The following is a 12,257-nucleotide window of genomic DNA, read 5'->3' as shown; positions in this document are numbered from 1 at the left end:
AGAGTTAGATGAGGGGTGTCAAACTCATGGGCTGTAGGCCGGATGCTGACCGCACTCATGCCTATTGTGGCCCGCCAGCAGCCAGCGGAGCTGGCAGCAGAGTCGGACATGGAGAAGTTTGGGGAGGAACATGGCCAGTCCTGGAGGCTGGGGAAGGCTCGGACGAGGACTAGCAATAGCAATAGCAATAGCAATAGCAGTAGACTTATATACCGCTTCATAGGCCTTTCAGGCCTCTCTAAGCGGTTTACAGAGAGTCAGCATATTGCCCCCAACAATCTGGGTCCTCATTTTACCCACCTCGGAAGGATGGAAGGCTGAGTCAACCCTGAGCCGGTGAGATTTGAACCGCTGACCTGCTGATCTAGCAGTAGCCTGCAGTGCTGCATTTAACCACTGCGCCACCTTGGCTCTTTTGACTCTGCATCAAAGGCAGAGATGGGGCCAAGGCTGTCTGACAGTTCTCAGCTGCCTTTGGAGGTAGACAGCAGTGAGGCAGAGAAACATCTGGAGCCTGTTCCCAGTGTGCGCATGCGCAGAGCTGCCAGAAGAAAAGAACAGCTAAGAAATGAGGGTTGATTTGGGAGTAAAGCCACAGGTGGATGGTGAATGGCCCCTCCCATAGGAAATAAAAGAGACACAAAAGGGGAGTGGGGTTTTGCAGGAATCAATTTGTTCATTCGTTCGTTTCAAGAGTGTGAAGATCTGCCCATAAATCTCTTTAGGATTGGGCACCATCCTGATCTTTTAGCACTGCCTTATCTCCATAAATGCTCCGAGCTTTCTATACTATTACATTATAATAAGCATAACCAGGGTTGATGGACATGACCCCAAAAATGAGAATAACTTTTTAATTAAATGGACTATTCTGCTTTGATTATTATGCATATTTGGATGTGTCTTCATTATAAAGTACACATTACTTTATCTATATAGTGACAAATACATCTGAACTAAACTCTGCCATCTCTTACATCAAAAATATTCCTGGTCGAAAGCACATCATCCAAACTCCTATACTGTTTTTTTCCTTTAAAAATGCTATTTTGCTGAAAAAATGTTTTAACTATTCTGTAGTTATTTTGTCTAAAACTTCCATTTTGGACACTACATATTCTATGTATCTTAGAAGCAAAATATTTATGTGTTCTTGTCCAAAAATATTCCATTGTGACAGGGATAATCGATACATTTCCCACATTTCTTATGCTTCTGAGGCCCTTTTCAATCTGATGTCTTACTTAGGGAAACCCATCTAGAAGTAAAAAGACAAGTTTTTTTGGCTTCCTTCTTCCTTTTTTCCTCCAAAGTTCCTGTTTATTAATAAGAAGCCAGCAGAGCCCCTGTTGCTTGATCCTACATATTGAAATCAAATCCTCGGAGTGCCATCCACCAGCCGCCTAATGTTGGAACCTAACCTTTATATTATAAAGCTAGAGATTACCAAATGAAATTTGACTGAGCTTCTTGGGAAGGAATCCTATGACATAAAACTGTCCTTTCCCTAATCAAAATATCACCTGAATGAAGTCATCATGTTTAGCCTGATTACATTTTTCCCCTCCATATATGTGCAGCTGCATTTGCCTCTCCCGAAATGTCATTTGATTATGAGAAAATAAACAGGAAGGGACTCAGAGGGAGTCGGTACAGGGCCTGCTTGTTTACCTGCCGCAGCTTTCTTTGCCGAAGAACAAATGTCATGTAAATGGTGCGCTGGCAATCAGCTGCCAATCACCCAGGCTTGGCATTCTTGATGATTTGCTAAATCATTTAAAGAGACATGCTTTACTAAATGAAAAAATATCAGCAGCAAGGGTCTGTGTTTAAACACGGGGCTGAGTTATTATCCCAATAGGCCAAAATGAAATGAAGACATCTTCCAATTAAAGCTTGCAGATGAACCAAGACAGTCCCTTCTCTCTCCTCCTCCTCCTCCTCCTCCTCCTCTCCCCCCCATTTTTTTCATAAAGACAGGCAGATTATGATTGGAAGAGAACAGCGGCGAAGACTTTCATTACAAGCTGATTATGGTGATATAATTCCCAGTGCTGTGTGTCTGCGGGCCCAACTTCACATTTGAAGGTTTTTAATATAATTTCCTTAGGGTGAAATGCTGAAGATTTATTAAACTTTATGAAGGGCTTACAGATCCAATTTAAGAGGACATATCATGGGGCAAAACTGACAGATGATAAAATACATTGCAAGGGCTTTTTAAAATATATATAGGTGGTTTTTTTTAAAGAAAGGAAGGAGAACTTTAAGTAGGAAAGTGTTTTTGAAATAATTGCTTATTTTTTTTTCAAGTTTGGTGAACTCGGAGTTTAACACATTCATCATTTGCCCCATGTATTTTCAAATGGTTTTGTTACATTGAGAAAAAGGTCTGGAGCTTATTGAAAACTATTTGATATCTTGAATTATCTTATTACAAGAGAGTTAAGAATAAGCCAGGCATAGTATGATGAAACCAGAATTGTTTCTGTTGGGCTTTGTGGATATTGAAGAAGAAAAGAAATGTGAGAAATTAATACTATATATGGTAACTGCGGCAAGATTAGTGTATGCACAAAGATGGAAGAGTATTAAATACTCACAGTGGAAGACTGGATTATAGAATTGATGGAATTTACTGAAATGGTGAAACCAATCCGGTTGGTCAGGAAGAAATAGTAAAGACCTTTTTAAAGAAAATACTGGAAAACTTATATGGACTTTTGTTGCAAGAAAAAAAGATTGAATAGATGATTTATGGATTTGGTGTCTAAAATGGTTAAGGGAATTACAAAGTAAGAAAAAAAGAAAAAAGGAAGGGAAAAGAGTAAGATGGTAACTCTTCATTGGAAAGAAGGACAAAAGTCATATTTCTGAATTTTCTTTCTTTATTCTTTTCCTTAGCTTTGCTTTGAATCTTTATACTATTATTGTATTTAAAATTCTAATAAAATAAGTAAAAATGAACTAAGTAGCCCTACAGGAGCCATATTTCTCAGCTTTATGGGTGTTATAGAATCATTCTTAAGAGTGGCGTAGTGGCCTACTGGTGAAGGCACTTGCTTCCCACTTGGAATGTTGAAAGTTCAATCCTTGGTAGCAGCAGATGTTTCTTTTTCAGGGCACAAAGAGAAACCTCTGCTACGAACTGAAGGTAGGCATCAGAAAGGGTACCTGGCCAGTAAATGCTTAGTTCACATATCACCAACTAGGAGTATAATGACATACCCAAGATACAAATGTAAGTATATAAGATCAATAGGAACATATTTAAAAAGACAAAAAAGCAAAAGTACCTTTATCAAATCCATATTAGACACTTTCAGATGAGCTAAAGGTGAGAATTAGTGCTAGTTCCTATCATAATCAAAGTAATTTTGACTTTTGTTGGAACCATTTGGGAACTAAACATAGAAAAGTTCCAGATACTCAATTACTGCTGATGATCAAATCAAAATCAGATCCACAAATGAAGAGTTAATTCACTGTTTTATTGTTCATGCCCATAACACACGGATCTTCTCAGACTAGTAGTTCACTAGTGTAGATAAGATTCTAGGTGAATCTAGATAAACCAGACTAGATAGGTTTCAAAGGCATTTAAGGGGGAACTGGACTTTACTCTCTTGTGCCTATGTAGTGATTCCAGACTGATTCCTTGCTTGACTCTTCCTCCTGATTCAGCCAGTCTCTCTCTGACAAATAAATAATATAAGCTCTATTCATGGATTTAATCAAGTGTGGGAAGTTAAAACTTGCCCATTTCCCTCCTAGTTTTCATGCAATCATTAGAAAGCCTGAACAAAAGGAAATGTTTTCTTGAATGGGATAATAATGCAGGAAATTGCTTTATTAGAGAACAGGCTTGCCAAGAGTGCTATGCTTACATTTTGCTTCTTTTGGTATATTTTACTTGACATTTGGGTAAAATAAGAGGCAGAATGGATCAGATACAAGGATAACAGTCATAGCCCGATCCTCTGCTCCAGTTCAAGTCACTGATACATGGAAACTAATGTCTGAACAGAGGTGATTTTTTGTTTTCAAGGAATTAGAAGGAAGATGAGGTTTTACTTAGCATTTTTGGAGCGCTCAAGCCAGCATGGTATTCTTTTTATGGCTCCAATGGAAATTATCATGGGGAACCACAAATAAGTCTGGAATTCTTTACATACCTTGCTGGAATTTAGAACTTGTACTAAATTAATATAGTACTATTTCTATATGCTTCTCAAAATGATATCTGCCTTTAAGTAAATCAGAATTTATCTTTCTCTTCCTTATATTTTGCAGTTACTCTTGCTTCTCATATGTGTACATAGTGCAAACTCTCTTCTTAAGATAATATTTAAAAATGCAAGATTCCAGCAACACTAACCTTGTAGGTGGTTTCAATTAATGTAATAACAGTATTAAGTCTACCTTAAAAAGAAATATTAGCTTACAACATGAGGGTTTAACAAAATTGGTTTGCCTAGGTTGTACACACATAAAACCCAAATATCTAGCTGTTAAAGTGAATATTTAAAAAGTGGCAAATGATCATTATTGTAATCTTACTCCAGTTTTCTTGAAGTACTTGTCAAGAAAATGGCAAATCAGAAACAATACAACTAATCTGACATAAATTTCTCAACTGATCCAAGTTTATATACAACACTAGAAATACTTTGGCATCACATTATTAATCTGCAGGACTCATACATTTATTATGACTTCAGAAGCAGTATGTGATTAGCAGCACTATTGTTAAAATATCTGATTTTCTTTTCCCGTGCATACAATTGAATGGAACATAGAGGTTTATTTAAAAGATGAAAAAAAAACCTTAGGAAAAAAAGAAGTCATATACATTTTATACTACTTTAAGACTTATGCTTCAATTGGCATAAGAAATGATCACAAAAGGCTTTCACATGAATATTATATTATTAATATGGTCTTTCCAGATTAATATTAGAAAACACTGCATCAGAATTATGCAGATCAGTGAAAGATATTTATATCCAGTAACCATGTGGAAAGGGGGGGGTTAAGATCAGTGGTGGGTTGCCAATTTTTTAACTACCGGTTCAGGCGCATTCCTGCGTGGAAGCGTCCGGGTGGGTGGGTGGATGGGTGGAGCCTCCGCTACTTCGATTTGCCCAATTCAGATCGAATCAGGAACAACCCACCTCTGGTTAAGACTTAAAAAAGCACAAAATATTGGACAGAATACAGTAATATATAATATCTGTAATACATATTCAGTTAGCTTTAGTCTAATTCTTTGGGAAGGAATGACAGAACATGGGGTGGAGTGAAAAGAGGGATCAGCCTAGAGTCCCTATATAGCCACAAGCAAACTATGTCCAGCCCTCCTTGAGTGCCCTTATCTAAATCTAAGCAGGTGCTGATCATCGGTTGAGAAGATTATTGCGCATAGGCTTTTCGCAATAAATCAGTTTAATTGAACCTTCACATGCTGGCCTGGTCTTTCATGCCTGACAAATTCCTAGTAATGAAAAACCACCTTACTTTTTTTGGGGGGGAGGGGTGATTCCAGGCCATTTAGAGTTATAATTTAGTTATAATTAAATACTATTTTAACTATAAATAAATTATTGCAAGTAACTTAGTGATCTGTTGTAATAATAGAATTTTCCTCCCCCCCGCCATGTAGCCCAATAATCTTCCTGGCTTAATATGTTTAATCTGAAACAATAAAATTAGCAAGTTTAATTCCAAGGACATCCAGGTTTCTCCACATGTTCTATATAAAGTATTGATTTCAATGGTTCCCCCCCCCAGAGATAAAAATTACACTTTTTGAGAGGGAAGGGAGGTTCTAATGAATATTGTACCCAGGATCATTCAGAATAGGTCAGACCTCCATAATGGAACGCAATATATTGGCCTAGGCTTCATCTTGATATCTTGTTCTTCTTTGGAATAAGTTGATCAACATCTTGGGATCTTTGGTTCCATGGTTACACAGAAGCTTTGTTTTGTTTTCCTATCGTCCTGCAGTCTTCCAAAAACTAGAAGCTGGATTGGATTATTCTTCACAATGTTACTTCTTTCATAACCAATTGATAGGATCAAACTGGTCTTGTATTTGTGAGCTAATCAGGGCAGTAGTAGGTTGCTCCTGGTTTGGCCCTGTTCAACCGAACCAGTAGTAGCAGCAGTGGGAGGCCCTCCCCACCCGCCCGGATGCTTCTGCTCATGTGCAGAAGCGTTGTACACTAGCGCACACAGGCAGCATGCCCGAACCGGTAGTAAAATTATTTGCAAACCATTACTGATTCATGGGGTGTACAGCCATACAAGAACCTCTAAGATGATGACATGAGTTATTCCAGCTGCTCCTCTATCAAAGTGTGAAGAAATTGGCTGCACATTTAATGCAAACTTGTACAATGCGGGAGGCAATTATCTAGTAATAATGATTAACTGATTGTTTTACATCACAATGATTCCTCTGATAGTTAACAGCTGAATTAAAACATCAACAATAAACCAACTTCACTCATATAATATCAACAAGATAAAAATGAAAACTACATCAAAACAATAAAGCAAAGGAACTAATATTTGCACTATTCTGAATTTTGCAGTGGCTGTTTTAAACTGTGCCTATAAAAATCTGCACATTACAGAATATGCATATGCATATGCTGTACATATATACTTACATACATACATACACACACAAACATGTGTGTGTGTGTGTGTGTGTGTGTGTAGATTTTCACAGGTGTAGATATGCTGGTCTTGTTGTATTTGGGTCTTTTCCTGTGTAAGATTGATATATAATCGGAGCTGCCATCTTATAAAACTTGGTGGGTGGGTGTGGAGTGCTGACTTTGTTTCAGTAAGTGGAATGATGGTTGTGTGGTTGTATCATGATTGGTAGTTTGGTGCTAATCGGTGCTGGCTGTGTGTCTATTGTTGTTTTGTGTTGTAATGGCCTGTGTGGTGGGTGGGGCTCGTTTGTTGATTAGGGCTGGTTTCCAGATGTCTGGTAGGCAGGAGGTATCGCCACGTTTATTCATCTTGTGGGGGTGTTTCTCTATTTCGATAGCTTCCATAATTATTCTCTTGTTGAAGTGTTCTGCTTTGGAGATTAATCTGGTTCCTTCAAAATTAATTTCATGTCCTGTAGTTTTAAGGTGCTGGAAAAGGGAGGAAGTGTTTTTTTTTTCTTACTGCATTCTTGTGTTCTGTGATGCTTGCATTTATTCTCCTATTCGTTTGTCCTATGTATGTGGCAGGGCAGATTTTGCATGGTATTTCGTAGACTCCTTGGTTTTTTAGTTGAATTTCGTCTTTGGGGTTTCTTAAGATGTTGACTATTTTTTGGTCAGTGTTGAAGGCTGTCTTGATATTGTGTTTGTGGAGAATTTTGCTGATTTTATCTGTGGTGCCTTTGATGTAAGGGAGGAGGGCAATGCCGTAGTCTTGTTCTGTGTCTTGGTTCTTGGGGGGAGTCTCCCTTTGGGTTAGGTTGGTAATTGTTTTTCTTTGGAATCCGTTGGCAATTAATACACTCTCATAAACATATTAATCTCCAATGGATTCCAAAGAAAAACAATTACCAACCTAATTCAAAGAGAGATTCCCCCAAGAACCGAGATACAGAACAGGACAACGGCATCACCCTCCTCCCTTACATCAAAGGCACCACAGATAAAATCAGCAAAATTCTCCACAAACACAATATCAAGACAGCCTTCAACACTGACCAAAAAAATGGAAAAGACCTGAATACAACAAGACCAGCACACAGACAGACAGACAGACAGACAGACAGACAGACAGACACACACACACACACACACACACACACACACACACACACATATATATATATATGTATATATATATATATATATGTGTGTATATATATATATATATATATATATATATATATGTATGTATATATATATATATATATATATATATATATATATATATACATACATACATACATACATACATATAATGCTATATATAATATGTATGCATATCAATATGCATATTATTAAAAACAGTATAAAGTACAGTATTACTTCCAAAACAGGGAGGACAGCATTTATTCTGAATGAATTCAAATAATAGACATCCTGTTTGAAGCTGGTGGCTGCTTTCACAAAACACATTACCATTATAATAATTTATACCTTAATATCTTTGTGTGATATGTGAACCCAGTCACTGTAGTTCACAAGATACGGTTTATGATTTAACTTTGTGCATGAATCAATTTTCTTTTATTCAGTGACCATGATTAAACAATCCCCCCTGGATCCAGACCTCCAATTTTCATCTGCGTCTTCATTTTTTTCAAACCCCATACAGATGGAAAGCTCACCTAACATCCTGCTTTTTTCTTTTCCTGCCTCTTTGGCTAAATTCTTAGCTCGGCACTATATCTGCTTCCTGACCTCTTAGCGTTTACAAGGTCTGTACACTGTAGGCTTAGACTGTTTTACAAGATCTATTTTATTGCCAAAGTGATCTTGTAAAGACCATTTATTTACACGTACAGAAGGACCTGAAAAGGCAGCTGTGCAAAAACAAACAGAATCCTATTGCTTCAGGGCACCATCTGATTTCCAGTAAGAATCAAACAGAAATACATTTAAGGGCAGAGAGGGGATGGCTAAAGTATATATTTTTTAAAAAAATGATTTTCTTCATTTCTCTGAGAAGTATAGCTCTGCAGGTCTCTCCCATCCCACCTGTAATGACCTGGGACAAGGCACCAAGGTCACACAGCTATCTGAGAGTTCAACCTCACCTTTAATGCTTCAAATTTTCCCCCAAATACTTCTGCATTTTGGCAAGTCCCAGAGCAAAGGGCGCACACACCACAGTCTTGCTGCCCACAATCCAGCAAAACAAAGGAACAATGAGTCCATGCAACAAGGAACAAACAAGGAGTCCATGAAACAAGGAACAAACAAAGTCAAGAACAAGGCACTGAGTCCACAAAGGAAGGAAGAAACAACCTGTCCTGCAAATTCCAAATATCTGTAGCAGCACACCAAGCTCTATCAATCCCGACAAACACCCCTCCCCACAGCATCTCCTTGAATCTCAGTTCCCAGGTATGCCTTGTGAAGAATGGCGGGGCAATTTCCTCCTGAGTCATTGGGTTGGCCTGTGCTGCTCCCATCTTATCTTTACTCTCTGTGCTCGGGGATCAGGAGGGGGTGATCCTTGCTCATCACCTGAGCTCTGTTGCTCCTTATGTCCACTGCTTGCCCTCTATCGGTCATCTTGCCCCCGTTCCTCCCTGCTAATAAGCTGTCCCAATCCTCTGGAGCCCTGGGCTGCTCCTCCCCACATTCCTCTGACACCAATGAAGCCACCCCCTTGATCTCTGTTGTCTCTGGCTCATCCTCCACAGATTTAGGCTCCGACGGGGGCATGACACTACCTTTTCAAACAAGTTCTGGCTTCAGATGGGCCCGGGTCCTGCAAATGAACTTTTGGAAGGGTAATACACATTGATAAGTACTCCTGCCAAAGATAAAGTGGCTTGTATTAAACAGTAGCATCTTTGGAAGCAAGCTTACGTTGATTGCTTTATTCTTTTTGGAGGCTGCTGGAATATGTTCTGAGTCCCAACTTTTATCCTTGACCACAGAGGAAGAAGGATCTAATCAAAGAAACTTTGCATAAAGCATGTACAGGGAGCAGGGTGCTTGTAGATGATAGCTGATGATGATTGCGGTGTGACTGAACCTAGCTATCAAATGAGAAGTAATTTACTTTTCACATTAGGAAGACTGGCAGCCAAGTGAGCTCAAAAGAACTGTTCACGAGCTCTTAGTCACAGGCAGCTGAGCTTCATCTTTCCCAATCTTTGGCAAGTAAGAAAAATGATAAATCTAAGTCCCTATGGCCTGATCTATAGATATAAACATATTGTCTAGGGAGGGGCGGGGAGATTTGAAATGGATTTCTGCTCCCATGGTCATTAATTTTAAAGCTGCAATGTGAAGTTCAGGTCATGAAAAGCTTTGCTTTAAGGCAAAAGCTCTGATATGATGATTCTGAGTTATCTGTAAGACTAAATTATTAAGAACATGTTTTTGCCCTGGGCAAAGATAGCTGAAATGAATAAAACTATACGTATCTCATATCAAACAAGGGCATGTTTGCCAATATATATATATGTGGCAGAAAGAGAAAGAATACCACTTTGCTGTTGTTTCTTTTGTATTTTTATCTTTAATCACAGTATGTGATGTTCAATAGAAACTTGTCTTTCCATATCTTTAATGGAAGCTAAATTATGTTCCATCTACATATGGCTTTTGGTTCATTGTTTATAAGTTATGAACATTTTGTCTATAAATATCAAGTTCACCAATACATAGGACATCTTTTCAATTTGAAATAAACATAATTTTACCTCGAAGCTAAAAATTCTTATTTCTGCTGAACTCAATGGTTAATCAGTGAATTTGAAAGGATTTAATTTTGACTGGATTATGCCTCTAGAAATCTGAAGAAGGAATTATTCTGGATTGATAGCAATTCTGTGGAAAAAATCACAATCTGAAATCTGATAAATTATTGCAATCCAGGAAAAAGTTACTCCCTTTCCCCTTATTTTACAGGTCATATTCTGATGTAAGATTTATGATTTAAGATTTATGACTAATATTTTGTTGCCAGAATATTTTATTAGGTTTTTTTTAAATGCTTCCAGTCTTTGAACTCTATTAAGTTTATATTATATTTTCCAAGGAGGGCAATTAATTACTAGGGAGCTAAGTACCAATGCAGTGGAAAAAGTTATAATTAAATTGACCCTACTCATTATTGGCACAATCATTTCATATTATCAAAAGAAAAGATGGAGTGCTGATTAAAGAACCAAGAATTAAAACCTTTTCATTCTTGTAAAAGATAACAAACTAAAACGAGTGGAATAAAGTTCAGAATAATCCTGTTGAATCACCCCAATTGTCTATTTGAATGTTTTTGTTCTTCAAGAAACCTAGCAAAGCAGGATATGAGCACATATGAACACAATAGCATTTTCCATCAGTTGATATAAATTGCACAGGGTCTAATAAGTATAACCATTCTCATTAATGGTTATTAATGGCTGTATACTCCATCAATTGATCAAACCCCTCCCATACCTCATCTTTGACTTCCTTAATTTCACTGTTATATGAAGAAACAATATCCTTTGTCCATTTTAAATTTCCCACTGTTTAGCTGCATTGGGTGACCATAGATTTTAGCATTTTGAGATAGGACTTTCTTTTTTCTATCATATTCATCCTTTTTACTCTCCTCTCCTCTTAATCAATTAAAAAACTCTGGATTCTGTAACTTTTCTACACAGAAAAGCTACTTTAGCCACACAATCCTTTGGGTTGCACTTCTCTGCATCCTTTCCTAATCTCCAATATTATTTTACTAAAGCTGAATCGAGTAGTTGAAATGGGGTCATAGCATATTGACATTATTTTCATTTTCAAATTGTCTTTTTTACCTCCACTATTCAGATATTTTGACTGAGTTACCTAAGAAAATTCCAAAATTATTTCCATGGTTAGCCAGTTCCACATCTACTTTATTGCATTTAAAGACATTTTGTTGATATTCTTATTAATAATTGCAATCTCCACCTATTTTTGTATTTATACTTTAAATATCTACTTGCATATCTTTTGTTCAAATCTGTAATCTTTTTGGGGAGGGAAGAAGTGGAGACGGAATTAAAAGCATTTTAACCCTAACTCCAATTTAATACACAGCAAAATATTGCCAGTAATTTTAATATTTGTGACAGGACTACACTTAAATGTGATATGCTAAATATTCTTTCTCTTTCCTGTGTATATTATTTGCTTACTGGGTATAAAATCTTTTTGCTTTCACATAAATTAGAGATTTCATAATTATGTAACTTAGTATATCTGCTTGTAAGAACACAACAACAGAGCCAGGTTGGTGTAGGCTAGAAATCCAAAGACGGGGTGAAATGCTACCAGTTTGGACCATTTTGCCCAAACTAGGAGTAAAAAATGCTACTGGTTTGGGCGAACCGGTATTTCCAACGATCAGCTGTGACGCATGATTTATATTAGCTAGAATCGTTGGATTTCCTGCTTTCTAGCTAATCTGAATCGCGTGACACAGTGGATTCCACCATGCCTCACTGTTCTACTTACCTTTGCAGGTTCGGAAGGCTTCAAAATGTTCCTTTTTTAGCACTGCATGGATGTGTTCAGTAGGAGACT

The sequence above is a fragment of the Thamnophis elegans genome, chromosome 3, assembly GCF_009769535.1.
Source record: "Thamnophis elegans isolate rThaEle1 chromosome 3, rThaEle1.pri, whole genome shotgun sequence".
Lineage (NCBI taxonomy): Eukaryota > Metazoa > Chordata > Lepidosauria > Squamata > Colubridae > Thamnophis > Thamnophis elegans.
This window is presented reverse-complemented; position numbering follows the sequence as displayed.